A 22,798-nucleotide genomic window follows, 5' to 3' on the forward strand; every position below is an offset into this window, starting at 1 on the left:
AATCCCATCCACCCTGAAATTGAAACTGGGGCACGTCGAGCAGTTTAGAAGTTAGTATCATCTACCTTTTCTTTACCAAGCACAAGCCTTCAAATCAATTACCAAATATGGTGGGGAACCAATAAGCGTCACAAATAGAGACCAGCACACTCTGAATTGAGAAAGATAAAATGAGAGAGTCTCGGCGGTGAAAACCTTCGGGCACCACGAGGCGACGGGAGTAGAGAAACCAAAATGAGAGAGCTTGTTTAGTAAAAACTCGCAAAGAGTGCTATCAAGCGATGACAGGAAGAGAAATGAGAGAGGTCAGCCAGCGAAAACTCGCAAAGGGCGCTGTTGGCCGAAAAGAATGACGCCATCCCAAGAAAGTTTCGGCAGAGTGCCACCAGTTTGGAATCACATATCTGTTCTGGTTCAGGAAAACGCAAGCTCTTAGGAGGTCAGACGTCCAATCCAAAGAGCATGTCATGTCATTTAAAGCCAGCGTTATCTTCCTCAGATAAGTTTTCCTCGTCTCGAGAAGGGTGTTCCTTTCCTGATTTATTTTCCCCTTTCTTTGTTTCTTTTCGAATCCCTTTCGCATTTTAACCCCGAGTTCAGGACACACCGGAGAGGACAGGTGGCAGGTTTGTTTGCACGGAATCCCGTCTCATGAAGGAAAGCGCCTCATCTCGTTGATATGATTACCCAAGCATGATGAATCACGACGTTTGATGGTGTTCCGGAGTAAAGGAAAAAGAGAGAAATCTTGGAATCTTCCCCAGCAAGTCCACCTTCGGACAAATCCCCACAGAGTTTCCCCCTGTACAAACCCCACAGAGTTTCTCTTTTGTACAATCTCCCACAAAGTCTCCCCGCTGGAATTTCATCGGCGCATCCCCAGCAAGTCCTTTTGTAAATATTCCCCAACAAGTTTACCCCAACAAACCCTGGGAAACTCATTTTGAGATAAATCCCCAGCCCCATTGTACAAAAATCCACACAAAGAATCCACTTTGTAAATATTCCCCACAGAGCTTCCTTTAATGTACAAATTCCCACAAAATATCTCCAATAAAATCCCCGTTGAGAACCTCCAAGCAAAACGGGACACAAAAAAAAAGAGCCTTACGAAGCAAGTCATCACAGAATCCGGAAATACGAGCCTGAGCAGTCTAAAGGTTTTGCCATTCGAATCAAATCAATGGCGGAATTTCGCAACATAAATAGAGACGCAACAAAGCAATTGGGAACGATCAAGGTCACCGAACCGATCGTCATTTCCGAACTAACAATTGTTCTTTGTCTGAGAAGTTGAAACAGGTTTTAATCCAAGACAACCGTGCAAGAAGCAGGTGTCTCCCAAAGAAGAAGATACGCGGGTACAAGAAATATTTTGGCAATAAGGAATTCACTCAAAAGGTAAGTTCCCGCAAAACCCCCTTTTATCTTCTATTAAAACAAGAAAACTCAAAAATAGATCGTGTAGTATTCTCGAGCTTTATCCCCAGCCAATCAGCATTAGGGTTTTAAAACCCTAAACTGAATTTTCCTTTTAATCAGCATTAGGGTTTTAAACCCTAAACTGAATTTTCCTTTTAGTCAGCATTAGGGTTTTAAACCCTAAACTGAACTTTTTCCTTTCAGCCAGCATTAGAGTTTTAAACTCTAAACTGAGATTTTCCATGCAATCAGCATTAGGGTTTTAAACCCTAAACTGAATTTTCCTTTTAGTCAGCATTATGGTTTTAAACCCTAAACTGAACTTTTCCCTTTCAGCCAGCATTAGAGTTTTAAACTCTAAACTGAGCTTTTCCATGCAATCAGCATTAGGGTTTTAAACCCTAAACTGAATTTTCCTTTTAGTCAGCATTAGGGTTTTAAACCCTAAACTGAACTTTTCCCTTTCAGCCAGCATTAGAGTTTTAAACTCTAAACTGAGCTTTTCCATGCAATCAGCATTAGGGTTTTAAACCCTAAACTGAATTTTCCTTTTAGTCAGCATTAGGGTTTTAAACCCTAAACTGAACTTTTCCCTTTCAGCCAGCATTAGAGTTTTAAACTCTAAACTGAGCTTTTTCCATGCAATCAGCATTAGGGTTTTAAACCCTAAACTGAGTTTTCCTTTTAGTCAGCATTAGGGTTTTAAACCCTAAACTGAACTTTTCCCTTTCAGCCAGCATTAGAGTTTTAAACTCTAAACTGAGCTTTTTTCATGCAATCAGCATTAGAGTTTTAAACCCTAAACTGAATTTTCCTTTTAGTCAGCATTAGGGTTTTAAACCTTAAACTGAACTTTTCCCTTTCAGCTAGCATTAGAGTTTTAAACTCTAAACTGAGCTTTTTCATGCAATCATCATTAGGGTTTTAAACCCTAAACTGAATTTTTCCTTTAGTCAGCATTAGGGTTTTAAACCCTAAACTGAATTTTCCTTTTAGTCAGCATTGGGGTTTTTAAACCTTAAGCTGAATTCTTCCTTTGTTCGGCGTTAGGGTTTTAAACCCCAAACTGAACCTTTCCCCAGCTAGTCGGTATTAGGGCTCCAACCCTGAACTGAGCATGCGTATCCTCTTTCATCAATTTTATGAACTTCCTGGTGAATAATTAACGAAATTTTCCTAGTGAAACTGGGGCAGAAAATTTCGTTCGTTTGTTTGTTTTATCCCGCAGGTCTGACCTCGAGCCACATGGATCGAAATGACCCACGAGATAAATCCCAGTTCGGAATCAAAGAAGAAAAAGACAAAAGAAGATATCCCGAGATATCAGAGTAAAGGGAAAGCAGATCGACTCCAACATTTGACTAAGGTCCTGAACTCTGCCAGTCACATTTTATTCGGTATCCCGGAGATTAAACAAGTCACCGCAACTCGCAAGCATCAAGATTCAGATCGGAGTCTACAAGCAGCATCAGCTAAGACCCAAGATCAAGTCGTAAAAGAATCATAGATAGGAATCTTGTAACTAGCAGTTGACATGCATATAAGTAGTTAGTTCAGTTTCCAATTTTCGTTTGGTTGTAATAAGGCGGTCAGTGACGTAGCAGTGACAACAGCAACAGCAGTAGCAGCAAGCATGGCAATCCCATGGTAGTCTCAGCTACCAAAACTTCCCGAACTACATTGACCTGATTCCTGTTTAGCCCAGGATATGTAGGAAATCTTTGAAGCAAGATTCGGTCAGATATTTCAAAAATGCTTCATACGGAGCGGTCTATAGGCAAAAATCGCTCATACACGCTCACTTTATCTTTGCATGAAAACCCTTCGCGTTTCCGAACAAAGAGGGGCAGCTGTGAGCACGTGATTTTTGTTTCGCACGGCAATCGCTCCAAAAAGAAATAAAAAATAATAATTGGCCCTGCGGTACAATTTCGGATTTTCTGTGCGGCACCTTGTTGATTTATTTGTGACTTCGGCCCATTTTTATTTATTTACTTTATTAAAATAAAATTCAAAAAATATATGTGTCCTGCATAATTCAAACCGTAATCCGGTCGTTAAATAGAAAATCATGAATAGGCATTTTCGTTCGTGATTTTATTTGGTTTGACTGTACCTGTTTTGAAATATTTTAGTGTGTGTGCAAAAAATTGTATTGAGTGTGTATTTAATTTTAATTTGATTATTGGCTTAGTTTTGTTTTTAAAATAAATAAGAAAATGGAAATAAATAAAATAATAAAAAAAAAAAAGAAAAAAGAAAGGGTCCCTTTATTCTTCCGGATTTGGGCCAATTTTAACAAAATTGGCCCAAACAAACAGCCCAAGACCCAGGCCTGCCCGGTCCAGGCCACCTGATGCCCAGGACGTCCAAACGACGATGTTTTGGTCCAGTGTGATCTGGGCCGTTGATCTCAGAGTGATCAACGGCCAAGATCAATTCCCCATAACCCATCAATAAACCCGACCCATCTTACCCGGACCGACCCCAACCCTTTACCCTTGAAACGACACCGTTCCACTTAAGCTATCAGATCCAGACCGTAGATCTAGATTGATCTAACGGTCGAGATCAATCCACCCATTAACTATATAAGGCCATAATCCTACCCTGCCCCCCCTATCTGAACCCCAACCTTCGTCTTCAACCTCATCCCCTTCAAACCCTAGAGCCGCCCTTGTATCCCCCACCATGAAAACCGGCGGCATGAACGCCGGTGACCTTCCCCTGAACACCATAGAACCCCCATGCCATCCTGAACCCAAATCTACCAACCCCATGCTTCGAATCTTATCCCACCTTCTCGAATCTTCATTTGAAGATTCGAGTCGGAACCTAATCTACACCGATCTGCTTCAAATTCATACCAGACACTCCCCAGACCCCCTCGTGACCAAACCATACTTGGTTTGGTCCGAATCTGATCAGGGAAGCCTGAATCCCAGATCTAAGTTTGAAAGTTTTGTGCCCTTCGTCACTGGTTCATACCGGTTCAACCGAAGAGATTAAGGTCTAATGGACTTCAATCAAAGTGTTTCTCATCTGAGAAACACTTCGATTAAAGTCCATTCAGCCTTAAGAAAAGTTTGTCCAAATCCGAGTTCAAACTGTTAAACTTTTCAAGTTTTAAGGTAAGTCTGCTTTCTTTCCTTTATTGTTTTAGTCCGTGTGATTGTTTAAAAACGTCTGTTCATATTTGTTTTGATTTTATCAACTTTTGTTTGTCCACTTTACTTAAACCTCTGTGTTTGTCTAAATCCCCCCCCCCCCTCCTATTCTGATAAGGCATGTGTATTGGTTGTGTTTCGAGTTTGGACTGACTAGTTAACTCCTCGAGTGCATTTCTGTTTAGTCAGTATAATTCAAACCATGTATCGATACTGTTTAAATGTTTGATTTTTGGCTACGATTGTGTATGATAATGCTAATATAGTCGAGTCGACATGTGTCGTCAATTAGTTTCAACTGTCCGAACAATAACAAATCAACTTGCCTCTGTTGAACATTTACCTGAATCAATTAAGAACCAAGCCCTGTTACTTATAGTCGTGAATATGGTTTCAGAAACCTAAGGTTTGGTCTGTAACCGAAATCTGAGTTGGTGGCATGTGCACTTGTGCACAGCATGTGCATTGTGCACAGCCTGTTTTCCTGCATAAAAGGGTTTTCAATTTCAAAATGGGTTGACAGCATATGCTGTCAGATATATTCTACTGCCCATACTTGCTTTTAGATAATAAAATGAAAAAGTTGAATCTGCCAGGGAATGTGAATGGGTTTTAATACTTAATTAACTAAAGTGGAACTGAAAAAAGGTTAAAGGCACATAGGAGGGTACTGGGATACTCTAAAAAACAGGCTGTTAAAGGTTTAAGGAAGGCATATAAAAGGGGCAGACATCTGACTGAGGACATACAGAATTAGAGGCAGAGGGATTAGAAAAGAAACACACACACACTGTGAAGATAGAAAGAAAAGAGAGAGTTGACAGGAATAGAAAGAGAGCAAGAAAGAGAGAAAACAGATTAGGAAATCAGAAATTTGGTCTCGTTTGTCTGAACTTCATCTATTGTCAATACATTAGGCAGTGTTGCTTCTTCTAAAATTCAATCGAGATTATTGTTAGTGTTTTGTGGCATTTGGTATATTCCGGAATTGGATTGTCTGGAGCATTGTTGCCATCACACTGTGTGCTATTTCGTTTGGCTGTTATTTTCCTTCAACTCTAGTTCCACCTCGCATCAGAATCCTTTTCTTTTGTGCTGTTCTGATTGTTGTTGCTATTCTGCTCACTGTTGTTGCTGCCCTGTCCTGCTGCTACTACTAGTCCTGCTTCTTTCTGCTGCTGATTTCCACATCTTCTTCTTCTTCTCCTTTGCATTTTCAGCATTTCCAGGTACACATTTCAAGTCCCGTATTGATGTAATTAAAACAGTTGGAAAGCATGAAATGAAAAAAGGTTGAAGAAGTTCAAGTATTTGTTGTAGTATTCATAATACATTAGCAGGCCTGTGAAAGTTGATTTAGTTTATGATTCAACAGTTCGAAAGTATGTATTGATATTTGACTGAGTTTACCCTGTTGTATTTTAACTCTGTAGTTGTTTGTCAGTAGGGGCATGTATATTTCGACTTTATACAATATTGTTCTTGTTTCATTTAGTTTTTTTTGTTTAGTTAAGACTAGTCCACATAAGTTCAGTTTAGTTCAACTCAAGAAATGTTCGGATTAGGTATTGCATTTCATCAATCTCATATGTAGTCTTTTGTTCGACTGAAACGTCCTCGCAAGGCATGGCGTTTTTACTTTATAAGTAGTTAATCAGAAACTGACAAAAATCCGGATTAGGCAAAAGCCTATAATTGAATTAGCATGTACCTTTTCTTCTAGTTTTAAAGACAAATGCATTAGAAATGTAGCCATTTTAGGATATCCTTTTCTAAAATAGAGATGAGCCTCGCCAAATAAAGATGCAAAAATTGCGGGGCCCTCAATAAATAACCATGATAATTATTTAGAATTCAAGATAGGCCATTTAATAAATTTCATGGCCTTCTACAAAGATAATAACGCGTTAGACTCTGTTGGCGCGGCTTAATTAAATCACATTCTTAAATTCGGGTGCACATTGATGTGACCCAAATCCGAATCTCAACGAAGTCCAAATGTGTCGACGATCACGGGTGCATTGATTGTGACGTGGTTCGAGATGCATTTTCACGACGTTGCAATTCTATAAAAAATAAGTAATAATAATAAAGCGGTTTAAACTTAATAAAAGCACGTAAGTCATAACATGTATTTAAATCAGATATTTAGCCATTATAACAATTTAAGCGACCGTGCTAGAACCACGGGATTCGAGGGTGCCTAACACCTTCCCTCGGGTCAACAGAATTCCTTACTTAGAATTTCTGGTTCGCAGACTTCATTTGGAAAAGTCGAAAATTTCCTCGATTTGGGATTCAAGATAAACCAGTGACTTGGGACACCAAAAGCCAAACCTTTCCCAAGTGGCGACTCTGAATTAAATAAATAATCCCATTTCGAATATTGTCACTTAAATTGGAAAAACTCCACCCGCGCATCTAACCCTTCGGGGCGGGGCGCGCAAAAACGAGGTGTGACAACTACAACTTCAAATCTTTCTCATTTTTGCATTCATGTTTCGAGTAGCTTACAAGATGAACCAGTGTATCGTTTGTGTACCTGGTATTGTCAATACAAGAAGAAGAAGGTCAGCAAAGTAGTATGTAACACAACAACATACAGCAGCAGAAAGCCCAACACAGTAGCTTCAACACCTAGTCCAGAAATTCCAGCAACACGGAGAAAACTAGTAAAAATGGAGAAGACAAATAGTGCAGAAATCTCTCTTTGTTCTGACTATTTCAGATCTTAAGCGAGGCAATGAAGCAGTAACTATTCTTTTTCAACTTCAAAACTCTCCAAAATGAATTCTGCCCCTGTATATTCAGTGTATCCAGAATGTATATCGGGTGTATACTTCTCACTCCGCCCCCTCTTTTTTTCTTCTCTCTATCTAGTTTTTCCTCTCTTTTTTTCCACCCTTCTTCCTAAATTTTCTCTTCTATTTATAGCAAAATTTTCGAAATTTTCAGATTTATTTTTTTATTATTTTATTATTTTTTTAATTAAAAGAAATCCCACTTACAAATTGCTTTTATTTTTTTAGAAAAAGAAATCCCACCTTTATTTACTTTTATTTTTAAAATTCCAACTTTAATTACTTTATCTTATTTAAAATCCCACTTTTTATTTTTTTAAAAGAGAATCTCACTTTATTTAACTTTTCTTTAAAAAAAACAAACCACTATCTTTTCTTTTTCTTTCAAAAATGCTACTTTCAATTACTTTAAATTTTTATAAATTTTCAGATACCTTTATATTTATTTTTTAATTCCAACCTTCTTTTACTTTTTAATTTTTTAAAAATTTCCACAAAACTTTTTATTTTTTTAAATTTTCTACATTCTTTTACTTTTTTTTTAAAAGAGAATTCCACCTATTTTTACTTTTATATTTTTTTTATTCAATACTTCCCTTTTTCTTATTTTTTTAAATCATTCCCGAAATTATTATTTTTGTTTTAAAAAAATATTTTCGGATTTTTTTTTTATATAAAAAAACAAAAAATAATAATAAAAATATTAATAGTGATAATTCAGCTTTTAATTTTTTTGGTATTTTTATCCTATAATAAAAAGTGTAATAAAGCTAAAATAATAGTAGGTTAAAACCCCCTAAAATATTTACATAAAAGAAGTGATAAAAAATTAAATGTTGTCAAAAATTAGGTGTTCACAGCTGCCCCTCTTTGCTCGAAAACACGAAGAGCTTTCGGGCAAAGATAAAGTGAACAATGCGACTAATTTTTGATCATATCGTTATTCAAAATAGGAAGAAAATAAAAAAGGAAAGGCGCAACCGAGTCCTGATTTTGGACAGCCTACATATCCCTGGTTATAAGGGAATCAGGTCGCGTGTAGTTCAGAAAGTTTTGGTAGTTGGGACTACCATGGGATTGCGATGTTATTGTTACTGCTGTTACGTGCTATTGCCACTACTTTTCGATCTCCTTATTACACCATTGCTAGAAAAAAAACAAGAAGTTATACTAAGCTATGATCTATGAATTACAAAGATTTATTCTCGAGCTTGGTCATGTGATTGTTGCTGCCTTGTTACTTTGTGTTTCCTCTGGTATTTCTTTACTTATAGCTCGACTTGTGGTCTTCCTTCTGATTTCTGCTGGGGATTTTTGTTGTAACCCTCTACTTTACTGACTTCAAACTTCAATGTATTCTCCTGTTCCGCAAGTGGGCTCCTGACTCCACCTTGACTTTTGAAAGATGACACAACCTCCATTCTCCAAGCGGGCTCCTGACTTCTTCAATAATCTTGGAATTTAACGCCCTCCATTCTCCAGGCGGACTCCTGACTTTCATCAGCAACTTTGAAAATAAAATGCATTTGGCAATGATTTATGAAAATATATATTTTGGCAATGTTTATACAAGCAGGACCACTCGGGTCGAAATAAATTAAATGTCCTTTTGAGGAAGGATTAAATTCAATATCCTATTCGAGGGCGGATAGACCCATCATATCCTGTTCGAGGGCGGACAGACCCATCATATCCTGTTCGAGGGCGGACAGATCCATCATATCCTATTCGAGGGCGGTCAGACTCATCATATCCTATTCGAGGGCGGATAGACCCATCATATCCTTTTCGAGGGCGGATGAACCCAAAATATCCTATTCGAGGGTGGATGAACCCAAAATATCCTATTCGAGGGCGGATGAACCCAAAATATCCTATTCGATGGCGGATGAACCCAAAAATATCCTATTCGAGGGCGGATGAACCCAAAATATCCTATTTGAGGGCGGATGAACCCAAAAATATCCTATTCGAGGGCGGATGAACCCAAAATATCCTATTCGAGGGCGGATAGACTCATCGTATCCTATTCGAGGGCGGATGAACCCAAAATATCCTATTCGAGGGCGGATGAACCCAAAATATCCTATTCGAGGGTGGATAGACCCACCATATCCTATTCGAGGGCGGATGAACCCAAAATATCCTATTCGAGGGCGGATGAACCCAAAATATCCTATTCGAAGGCGGATGAACCCAAAATATCCTAATCGAGGGCGGATGAACCCAAAATATCCTATTCGAGGGCGGATGAACCCAAAATATCCTATTCAAGGGCGGATAGACCCATCGTATCCTATTCGAGGGCGGATGAACCCAAAATATCCTATTTGAGGGCGGATGAACCCAAAATATCCTATTCGAGGGCGGATAGACCCATCATATCCTATTCGAGGGCGGATGAACCCAAAATATCCTATTCGAGGGCGGATGAACCCAAAATATCCTATTCGAGGGCGGATGAACCCAAAATATCTTATTCGAGGGCGGATGAACCCAAAATATCCTATTCGTGGGCGGATGAACCCAAAATATCCTATTTGAGGGCGGATGGACCCAAAAATATCCTATTCGAGGGCGGATAGACCCAAAAAATCCTATTCGAGGGCGGATGAACCCAAAATATCCTATTCGAGGGTTGATGAACCCAAAATATCCTATTCGAGGGCGGATGAATTCAAAATATCTTATTCGAGGGCGGATAGACCCATCGTATCCTATTCGAGGGCGGATGAACCCAAAATATCCTATTCGAGGGCGGATGAACCCAAAATATCCTATTCGAGGGCGGATGAACCCAAAATATCCTATTCAAGGGCGGATGAACCCAAAATATCCTATTCGAGGGCGGATGAACCCAAAATATCCTATTCGAGGGCGGATAGACCCATCATATCCTATTCGAGGGCGGATGAACCCAAAATATCCTATTCGAGGGCGGATGAACCCAAAATATCCTATTCGAGGGCGGATGAACCCAAAATATCTTATTCGAGGGCGGATGAACCCAAAATATCCTATTCGAGGGCGGATGAACCCAAAATATCCTATTTGAGGGCGGATGAACCCAAAAATATCCTATTCGAGGGCGGATGGACCCAAAAATATCCTATTCGAGGGCGGATGAACCCAAAATATCCTATTCGAGGGCGGATGAACCCAAAATATCCTATTCGAGGGCGGATAGACCCACCATATCCTATTCGAGGGCGGATGAACCCAAAATATCCTATTCGAGGGCGGATGAACCCAGAATATCCTATTCGAAGGCGGATGTACCCAAAATATCCTAATCGAGGGCGGATGAACCCAAAATATCCTATTCGAGGGCGGATGAACCCAAAATATCCTATTCGATGGCGGATGAACCCAAAAATATCCTATTCGAGGGCGGATGAACCCAAAATATCCTATTTGAGGGCGGATGAACCCAAAAATATCCTATTCGAGGGCGGATGAACCCAAAATATCCTATTCGAGGGCGGATAGACCCATCGTATCCTATTCGAGGGCGGATGAACCCAAAATATCCTATTCGAGGGCGGATGAACCCAAAATATCCTATTCGAGGACGGATGAACCCAAAATATCCTATTCGATGGCGGATAGACCCATCATATCCTTTTCGAGGGCGGATGAACCCAAAATATCCTATTCGAGGGCGGATGGACCCAAAAATATCCTATTCGAGGGCGGATGAACCCAAAATATCCTATTCGAGGGCGGATGAACCCAAAATATCCTATTCGAGGGCGGATGAACCCAAAATATCCTATTCGAGGGCGGATGAACCCAAAATATCTTATTCGAGGGCGGATGAACTCAAAATATCCTATTCGAGGGCGGATGAACCCAAAATATCCTATTCGAGGGCGGATGACCCCAAAAATATCCTATTCGAGGGCGGATGGACCCAAAAATATCCTATTCGAGGGCGGATGGACCCAAAAATATCCTATTCGAGGGCGGATGAACCCAAAATATCCTATTCGAGGGCGGATGAACCCAAAATATCCTATTCGAGGGCGGATGAACCCAAAATATCCTATTCGAGGGCGGATGAACCCAAAATATCATATTCGAGGGCGGATGAACCCAAAATATCTTATTCGAGGGCGGATAGACCCATCGTATCCTATTCGAGGGCGGATGAACCCAAAATATCCTATTCGAGGGCGGATGAACCCAAAATATCCTATTCGAGGGCGGATAGACCCATCATATCCTTTTCGAGGGCGGATGAACCCAAAATATCCTATTCGAGGGCGGATGGACCCACAATATCCTAATCGAGGGCGGATGAACCCAAAATATCCTATTCGAGGGCGGATGAACCCAAAATATCCTATTCAAGGGCGGATAGACCCATAGTATCCTATTCGAGGGCGGATGAACCCAAAATATCCTATTCGAGGGCGGATGAACCCAAAATATCCTATTCGAGGGCGGATAGACCCATCATATCCTATTCGAGGGCGGATGAACCCAAAATATCCTATTCGAGGGCGGATGAACCCAAAATATCCTATTCGAGGGCGGATGAACCCAAAATATCCTATTCGAAGGCGGATGAACCCAAAATATCCTATTCGAGGGCGGATGAACCCAAAATATCCTATTTGAGGGCGGATGAACCCAAAAATATCCTATTCGAGGGCGGATGGACCCAAAAATATCCTTTTCGAGGGCGGATAGACCCAAAATATCCTATTCGAGGGCGGATGAACCCAAAATATCCTATTCGAGGGTGGATGAACCCAAAATATCCTATTCGAGGGCGGATGAATCCAAAATATCTTATTCGAGGGCGGATAGACCCATCGTATCCTATTCGAGGGCGGATGAACCCAAAATATCCTTTTCGAGGGCGGATGAACCCAAAATATCCTATTCGAGGGCGGATAGACCCATCATATCTTATTCGAGGGCGGATGAACCCAAAATATCCTATTCAAGGGCGGATGAACCCAAAATATCCTATTTGAGGGCGGATAGACCCATCATATCCTATTCGAGGGTGGATGAACCCAAAATATCCTATTCGAGGGCGGATGAACCCAAAATATCCTATTCGAGGGCGGATGAACCCAAAATATCCTATTCGAGGGCGGATAGACCCATCGTATCCTATTCGAGGGCGGATGAACCCAAAATATCCTATTCGAGGGCGGATGAACCCAAAATATCCTATTCGAGGGCGGATAGACCCATCATATACTATTCGAGGGCGGATGAACCCAAAATATCCTATTCGAGGGCGGATGAACCCAAAATATCCTATTCGAGGGCGGATGAACCCAAAATATCCTATTCGAGGGCGGATGAACCCAAAATATCCTATTCGAGGGCAGATGACCCCAAAAATATCCTATTCGAGGGCGGATGGACCCAAAAATATCCTATTCGAGGGCGGATGGACCCAAAAATATCCTATTCGAGGGCGTATGAACCCAAAATATCCTATTCGAGGGCGGATGAACCCAAAATATCATATTCGAGGGCGGATGAACCCAAAATATCTTATTCGAGGGCGGATAGACCCATCGTATCCTATTCGAGGGCGGATGAACCCAAAATATCCTATTCGAGGGCGGATGAACCCAAAATATCCTATTCGAGGGCGGATAGACCCATCATATCCTTTTCGAGGGCGGATGAACCCAAAATATCCTATTCGAGGGCGGATGGACCCAAAAATATCCTATTCGAGGGCGGATGAACCCAAAATATCCTATTCGAGGGCGGATGAACCCATCTTCAAAACTTGAAATTTAAAGAGTGAACTGTATACCTCTATTATACGGGCGGGCTCCCGACTTCAAAACTTGAAATTGTCTTACCTCCGACTGTTTTTCTTAAAATTGTGTTGTCTTGCTATCTCTTAAAACTTGAATTGATTTCCTCGTTCCTCCGAGAAAATTTTCGACAATGGCAGAAAATTTTCTGCCCCAGTTTTGGTGCTTTACCTTGTGGCATGTTTTTTCGCCATTAATAAGATTTCCTTTTCCTGCTTCAAATCAAAGAAAATTTGTTAGTTTTAAAACATGGTGAGTGGTCGTGCCACTCCTGCTGGGGATGGTTTTTCCCTTTCTCCCTTCCCCGCTCTGTGTTTCATTACGCTATCAAAACTTGCTGGGGATGAATTTTCCTTTTCTTCCTTCCCCACTCTGTGTTGTCCGACCCTCTTGGAACTTGGTCGAAAATCTGTCGGGGATGCTCCTACATCTCGATGATCTGCTGGGGGCCCTCTTGGAATTAGGTCCACAATTTTCTCAACTATTGTTTTCCTGTTTTTCTCCAACTTTCCTTGGAAATTTGGTCCTCTTGGGATCTACACCCATTCATCATTTGGTCTTTGCGACCAACTTCTTTTCACTTTATCGCCTTATCTTTGGCCTATCCTATTCGCATTTTGCTTTGCATCATTTTGGCAACTGGTAGTAAGCTCTGAAAATCCTTTTCAAAAACAAACTGCTGGGGATGTAAAATCTTTAAACCAAGAAATGAAAAAGTGATGATCTCAAAAATAGAAAAAGAAGAAGTCTTTCTGAACAAATGCTGGGGAAAAGGAAAGAAAAGAACTTATCTGAATGATATAACTGATCCCAACGATCATGTCGCGCATTCTGGATTAATCAACCCAGTCTATTTGTATCAATAAACCTTTCGGACGGCCTCATGTTGATGGGGATAAACAGGCACTCAACTCTTTGCCAAATGCGGATCCTTCCCGCCAATCTTGTCTTGTCGCCTCATAGTGCCCTTCGAGGGGTTTTCACTAATAAGACTCTCTCATTTCTCTCAACTCCCGTCACCTTATGGTGCATGTGAAGGTTTTCACCGATAAGACTCTCTCATTTTATTTTATTTTTCAGCTGGGGATTAGAGTGCTGTCGATATGACTCTCTCTGTTGGGGATTCTTTCGGTTATCAATTCATTTCCAGCTTATGATCTTCTTCTTTGCTGGGGATCAGAGTGTTATTCCCGACTTCCATTTGTATTGACTTAGCACTTCTCAGATACTGATCGGGAGGTCTTTTTTGGACATCAATAGGGGGTTTTGTGTATGGCTGAAAGGAGAAGGGGGTATCAAAAGTTCAAAAATAATTTTTAAGGGTAAAATAGTACAACTCTTGGAATCAAACTTTCTTGCCAAAATTACAAGCGTCAACTTCTGCCCCAGTTTTTCTTGCTTGGGGATTTTTATTTTGTCACACTATGTTACCTTATGCACACTATGTTACACTATGACCGAGCCGTGAGGCGCCTACGTATCCTTCTTTGAGGAATCAGGTCAAACGTAGTTCCCAATTCCCTTTTTTTTGACTTTTCTTTTGTCTTTATTATCATTATTTTTTTCTTCTCTTTTTCATTCACTTTCATTACTGATTCCAAAAGGAGAGGTATGAAAGAATAAATAAGGCTCAAAAGGGGAAGCAACGGTTAAAGTGTTTGGATAGAAGAAAGAATTGCCTCCGTCATTTCATTCTCAATAAATGCTAAGTACAAACAAATAACAATTACAATTACAAGAAATCATACATAATATCTCTTAACTACGTCAGAATTGATAGCCATGTCGACGCATTTCCCTTCGATATCTGTTAAACATAAAGCGTCATTGGGCTTGATCTGTTCAGATTGCGATAATCAACACACACCTAGATTTTTCCTCTTTTTTTTTTGCACTAGCACCACATTAGTCAACCAATCAGGATATCGAGCGACCCGAATAACCTTAGTATTCAGTTGTTTGGTTACTTCTTCCTTAATCTTCACACTCATGTCGGTTTTGAACTTCCTCAATTTTTCTTGACGGGAGGAAATGTCGGGTTAGTGGGTAATTTGTGAACCACTAGATTGGTGCTTAAACCCGGCATGTCGTCGTATGACCATGCAAAATGTTTTTGAATTCAATAAGTGCTTTGATTAGTTCTTCCCTGATGTTTGGTTCAATGTGGACGCTTATCTTAGCTTCCCTGATATCATCTGCATCCCCTAGATTGACGGCTTCCATGTCATTTGAGTTGGGATTTTTTTTTCTTTTTTTTTTCAAATTGGCTCAACTCTCTGTTAATTTCTTCGAAGGCTTCATCCTCATCGTATTCCGACTTATCATCACAATCTTGTACAATAAGTTCGAAATCAGATTGATTTTTTTAGACTAGGTTGAAGATCCGTCGTGCATGCCATGTCATTAGAACCAGTATAAAGAGAACTGTTCAGAAGAGAAAAAGAAGAAGAAAATTTAAAACAAAATAAGGAATGAAGAAAAAAAACTTTCACTTTATTAAAATACTGGATAGCAAGGTTTCACACTTTGGCGAGCACAAAAAGAAATCTGGATTACAACCCTGGAATAATCCAGACAACAAGAAAGAAAATCAGAGCCCACTACCAAGACTCCCTTCGTATAGGAAGAGGAGTAGCCATTAAATTGTTGATTTTTGCTTTCAGCCCCACAAACTGTACATTTGCCCCACTGGACCCTTTTCCCAACACCATAATTGGTTTGTCATCTACCTTTTCCAACTATACCACCGCTTTTCCACTGGTTGACTTTTCTTTTAAACCGGGACGGATCATCATCACTGTTTGTGAGGGTTTTTTTAGCTCCCCTCCTTCGTGCACTAGCTCGATCATGTGGGTTTCATGGTGTGCCGGCAACGGGTTCTGATTGATGTTGGGTACCTCTGGTGTCTGAACCTCAATCTTGTTAGTGTCAATAAGATTTTGCACTGCATGTTTCAACTTCCAATACTTCTAAGTATCATGTCCGGGAGCCCCCGAACAATACTCACAACTTACCGAGTGGTCCATATTTTTGGGAAGGGGATTTGGCAATCTGGGCTCAACAGGACTGAACAAGCCTAACTGCCTTAATTTGTGGAACAAGGCAGTATAGGTTTCTCCCAACTCAGTGAATGTTCTCTATATTCTTTCATTTCTAAAAGCCTGATTTCCCCGAAAACCTGCCCCTGAAGAGTTCCTGTAGGCCCTTGGCGGCGAATAGGTGTTTTGTGTAGGTGGGTATATGTTTTGGGGAGCTGGTGCGCGCCATTGTGGGTGAGCCGGAGGCTGAGCGTATGTCTGGGCATGGTGTATGGAGAAGTATGGTTCTTGTGGCGGGTAGTAAGGTTGTGGAGGATAATTTGGAGTGTGAGGGTAGTTTGGGTGATGGGGTCTGGGTTGGTATCGAGGGGAAGGACCTCTCGATCTGGACCAGTTGCCTGCCTCTATTATCGCGACCTCTTCTCTCTTTTTCTTTCCAAGCGCACCTCCCGTGCCGCTCTGAATGGCCTGAGTCGTTGCCTTGATTGCCGAGTAACTCAGGATTTTATTGGACTTAAGTCCCTCTTCTATCATAACTCCCATTTTCACTACTTCATTGAAGGATTTGCCAACTGACGTCACCAAGTGACCAAAGTACGTTGGCTCTAGAGTTTGCAGAAAATAGTCCACCATTTTGTTTTCCCTCATGGGAGGATCAACTCTGGCTGCCTGTTCTCTCCACCGGAACCCAAATTCCCGGAAGCTCTCCCCGGGCTTCTTCTCAAACTTTAGCAATGTGAGACGGTCAGGAACTATCTCAAGGTTGTACTGGAAGTGTCCTGCAAAAGCCTGTGCTAGATCGTCCCAGGTGTACCACCTGCTCGGATCTTGTCTTGTATACCATTCTAGTGCTGACCCACTTAGGCTTTGGCCAAAGTAAGCTATCAGCAGCTCGTCTTTGCCACCAGCTCCCCTCATCTTGCTACAAAAACCTCGTAGATGTGCCACAGGATCGCCATGCCCTTTGTATAAATCGAACTTCGGCATCTTGAACCCTGCCGGCAATTGCACGTCAGGGAAAGGGCATAGATCCTTGTAGGCCACGCTGACCTGGTGGCCTAACCCGTGCATGTTCCTGAAGGATTGCTCCAGGCTTTTGACCTTTCGAATCACCTCCTCATGTTCTGTGTTCTTAACCGGTTTCTCAGCTTCCTCTGGGATCCCAAATTGGGGTGTATATGTGTATGGCTCAGGAGCTTTAAAAGTGGGTTCAGGAGGAAAATATTGGGTGTTGTGAATTTGGAACAGTGGTTCACTAGACGATCTTTGTAATGTGGTTGGGGGAGGTGCCACAAAGACAGGAACATTTGGTAGTGGAGGGTTCTGATTGGGTGGCGGAGCTTGGGGATCATAGGCATCTCTCCCCTGATAGTAGTGGTGGCTTGGGAAGCTTGTTGAAGGGCCTGGGGAAGGGTATTCTAGCGTGTGTCCCGGTGGGGGAGTAGGAGTGACGAGTGGTTCGGGCCCCTTTTGCACCTTAGCCATGGCTAGCTGCATTTCATTCATTTCCAATCTCATTTTTTCTATATTGGCCATTGCCTCCTTCAGCTTCTGATTGGCTGTCTTTTCCGACTCAACGTTGTTGTCTGACCCAGTCATGCTTTCTGGTATAGGACCTTTCGATCTTGTTTGATAATGGTATGGTGCCAGTACGCTCTAACAAACTAACTGGTATTGATTGGAAAAACAACAAACTTGTCAGTGTTAGAGTCTTAACATATATTGTAATTGCACGTTGGGGGATGCAATGTTCTTAGGCAGTTAACCATTTCTAACATGCTTTTGCTCTGACCGCATGCATCATTCCGGCTTATTTTATTTGTGCCTCTTTCGAGTGTTTCAGGGACCTCTCTTTTCTTCTTCTCTCTTTTTTTTCTCTTTTCCTCTCTCTCTCTCTCTCTCTCTCTCTCTCTTTTTTTTCTTTTCTTTTATTCACTTTCTTTTTTTTCTTTTTTAGCGGTGGTCGAACCTTATGTAGATTGCCTACGTATCATGTCCCCGCATGAATCAGACCTTGCGTAGTTCGGACCAATAAAAGATAAATAATAATAAAACATTTTATTTTTATTTTTATTTTTTTTCAATTTTCATAATAAAACAAACTTGATTATAAAAGTTTAAAAACTGACCATACTAACAGACTTTGACAAAAGACAACAAACGGACTCAAAAATCAAATAACTCGCATACTCTAATCAAAGAATTACAAACTCAAAAACAAACAGCCAGATTCCTTCCCCTATATGCCAATTTTAACCAAATGGTTGTTTTTCAGACGTGGCCCCTTCTCAATTTCACATGAATTTTAAGGCCGGGAAGGACTATTTTACGACCTTTCACAAACCTGTTCGTTCTTTTACGAAAATAGCCCTTCGACAACTGAAAGATACTCTAAGGCTATCTCGGCAAGAACGGTTTAAGACATCACCGAAGCCGGGCCGGCTTATTTTAACTAAAAACCAAACGGTATTCACTTGACCACTGACTATTTTCTTGTTTTTCAAATAATAAAAGACCTGATTTTGCAAACACGACCTTTCAGCACTTCGGAGACGAAGATTTTAAGGTTGTGCGGGATAACTGGTCGCAACCCAAAAGAATGACCAAAGATGGTCGTTTACGCCAAATCAGCCTTCCGGCGTCCCTTTCGAGAACATTCGGCTATTTTTGACAAAACGGCGTGACCCAACTTATTTATGACTCTTTTCTTGTTTTTTTTTTCAAATTAGAATAAAAGACCCGGTATTGCAAACATGGCCTTTCAGCGCCTCTGGGACGAAGATTTTAAGGCTGCGAGGGTCAAAAATCAAAACATAACCAAAGGTGGTTGTTTATGCAAAATCAGCCTTCCGGCGTCCCGTTTGGGAACATTTGGCTATATTTGACCTGAGCAGCATTACCCGACTTATTTATGACAAAGATTCAACATTTTTTGGCTATTTTTGCAAAGGAGAGGTTGGACATTACCCGACTTATTTATGACAAAAGTTTTGACATGTTTTTCAAAATAGGAAACCCGATATAGCCAACACGACCTTTCAACTCCTCGGGGACGTAAATTTTAAGGTTGTGTGGGTCAATCGGTCAAAATCTAAAAAAAGAAATGACCCAAAAGTGGCTGTTTATGCAAAGTCAGCCTTCTGGCATCCCTTTCGGGAACATTCGGCTACGTTTTGACAAAACAACGTCACCCTACATATTTATGACCTTTTCTTGTTTTTCAAAATAGAAAACTCAATATTGCAAACACGACCTTTCAGCACCTTGGGGACGAAGATTTTTAAGGCTGTGTGGGTCAACTGGACCAAATCTAAAAAATGACCCAAATGTGGCTGTTTATGCAAAGTCAGCCTTCCGGCGTCCCTTTCGGGAACATTCGGCTATGTTTTGACAAAACAGCGTCACCCGACTTCTTTATGATGAAATTAAAATTTGACATATATTTTTTTTAGAGCTATTTTTGCAAAATGGGCGATTGGACCCGATGAGGGTTGCCTACGTATCTCACGCCCTGTGAGAATCAAACCGGCGTAGTTCGCCAAATAAACTAACTGATTTTGAAAACAAACATATTTTTCCCTTTTTTTTTAGCGAAAGAAACTATTTTTCCTTTTCGTTTTTTTTTTGAAAACAAAGCAAACTAAAATAAAGGACTTTTTCCTACACACTTTCTGTTTTTTTGGGTAAACAAACAATTTTAAAAGTAAAATATATTTTATTTTATTTTTTAAAAAAAAAAAATTTCGGCAGAGTTTCAACAGTACTTGGACACTGAATTTTTCTAAAATAATTAATTAACTCCCTAACTGTTATTTCTCTCTTTTTCTCTTTTTTTTTCAATTTTCCAACGTTCCCGAGATTCAAAAACCGGTCAACATGCGGGTTCGGAATAAATGCACAGCACAAATAGGATGAAGCAGGATGGTCTTTTCATTTCAGGTTGCTAGTCCTAGACGGACCCAACCCCTGTGTTGAGTCCCCTAAGTCAAATGCAACATGATGCAAATAATCGTTCCTACTAGGGATCCAACATGAAGTCATGTTATTCTATGTTCAAAACCTGAGTCGGTGTTCTAGACTGTGTACCCGAGTGGACAACTCAAGTCGAGGAGGGGGAAACTTACCAGGAACCAAAAGGCCATCCGGCTTCGTAACTTGTCCGAGCCTCTTTTTTATTTCAGGGTATGACACAAACAGAATAGGGAGTCTCAACCAGTAAGCACATCCCCAGAGGTGAAGAGAGAAGGGTTCGGCAAAGTTTATATATACAGTCAAATAATATCAAAGCGGTAAAAGCAGCATTTAGCACATTAGGCTCAAACATGTAAAAATCAGATAAAGCCAAATATAACAATTTATCTAAGCTCGAATTTCTAACCCTGAACCAATGGTTCTGGATTACTCATTCCCCAGCAGAGTCGCCAGAGCTGTCACGCCTCTTTTTTCCGTCCCCGCGAGGAGGGAAGGAGTTTTTCCAATTAAAGGACAATCGAAACGGGATTTGTTTGTTTATTTCAGAGTCGCCACTTGGGAGATAGGGTGTCCCAAGTCACCATTTTAATCCCGAATCGAGGAAAAGAACGACTCTGTATTACAGTCCGCGAACCAGAAATCCGGATAAGGAATTCTGTTAACTTGGGAGAAGGTATTAGGCATTCCCGAGTTCCGTGGTTCTAGCACGATCGCTCAACTGTCATATTCGGCTTGTTTATCTGATTTTATACAATTATGAGCTCATGTGCAAGTTTTAACTTTTAACCGCTTTCGTCATTATTATTATATATTTTTTCAAGAATTGCAACATCATGGAAATACATCTCCAACCACGTCACATCAATGCACCCGTGGTTGTTGGCACATTTCAACTCTGTTGAGATTTGGATTTGGGTCACATAAATGTGCACCCGAGTTTTAAGAAAATTAAATTATTAAAAGGCGTGCCTAAAGCGACTAGCGTATCATTTACTTTGGGTAGGGCCGTGAAATTTTGCTAAACGGTCCATCCCGAAGTCTAAGCAATTTTAAAGCAAATATTTACCGAGGGCCCCGCAATTTTGTAATTTTATTCAGTGAGTCTCATCTCATTCTTATTTTTTAAAGGAATTTGCAACGTCATGGACATGCATCTCGGACCACGTCACAATCAATGTACCCATGATTAGAGACACATTTCGACTCCGTTGAGATTTGGATTTGGGTCACATAAATGTGCACCCGAGTTAAAGAATGTAATTTAATTAAATCGCGTCTAAAGAGTCTAACGCGTTATTATCTTTGGGGAAGGCAGTGAAATTCACTAAATAGTCCATCCCGAATTCTAAGTATTTATTATGACCAATTATTGAGGGCTCCGCAATTTGCATTTTTATTTGGCGAGGCTCGTCTCATTATTATTTTTTTTAAAAGGATAATCTTAGAATGACTACATTTTTTTATTTTTTCATTTTTCTCTAAAATAAATGAAGAAAATGTCCTACTTTATTTACATACTTTCTGTCACACCTCCTTTTTCCGTACCCGAGAGGGTACAAGGGAGTTTTTTCGAATTAAAGGACAATCGAAACGGGATTTATTTATTTATTTCAGAGTCGCCACTTGGGAGATTTAGGGTGTCCCAAGTCACCAATTTTAATCCCGAATCGAGGAAAACAATGACTCCATATTACAGTCTGCGCACCAGAAATCCGGATAAGGAATTCTGTTAACCCGGGAGAAGGTGTTAGGCATTCCCGAGTTCTGTGGTTCTAGCACGGTCGCTAAACTGTCATATTTGGCTTGATTATCTGATTTAATACAAATATGAACTTATGTGCAAATTTTAACTTTTTACCGCTTTCATAATTATTATTATTATTTTTTACAAGGAATTGCAACGTTGTGAAAATGTATCTCGAACCGCGTTACAATCAATGTACCCGTGGTCGTCGACACACTTTGACTCCGTTGAGATTTGGATTTGGGTCACATCAATGTGCACCCGAGTTTAAGAAAATTAAATTATTAAAGGCGCGCCTAAAGCGACTAGCGTATCATCTACTTTGGGTAGGGCCGTGGAATTTTGCTAAACGGTCCATCCCGAAGTCTAAGCAATATAAAGCAAATATTTACTGAGGGCCCCGCAATTTTGTATTTTTATTTGGCGAGGCTCATCTCATTCTTATTTTTAAAGATAAACCTATAGTGACTACATTTCTTCTATTAAGTTTGTCTCTAAAAATAAAAGAAAATTTCTCAATTAATTACATGCTGAAAAAAAATAACTTATTAGTTATTAGTTTACGGCTAATGTGAATGAAAAATTGCGATCGAGTTTGTACAAAGAAAAATTGCTTTCATTCTATATTCTATTATTCAATAATACTGGAACATGAGATTGACACACCATAATATCAAAAACAAATTAACTAGTATTTGATTAATTTAAACTAAAATTATTAGATGAAGAAGTTATACATATGCAAGCTCATTACTCATTAATTAATCGACTACATTTTTATACAAAGAAAGGAAAATTATATTCAAACACAAATCTAAACAGGAGGGATTCAACAGGAACAAAGCCTGATTAATATTTC

Source organism: Nicotiana sylvestris, chromosome 6 (genome assembly GCF_000393655.2).
Source record: "Nicotiana sylvestris chromosome 6, ASM39365v2, whole genome shotgun sequence".
Classification (NCBI taxonomy): domain Eukaryota; kingdom Viridiplantae; phylum Streptophyta; class Magnoliopsida; order Solanales; family Solanaceae; genus Nicotiana; species Nicotiana sylvestris.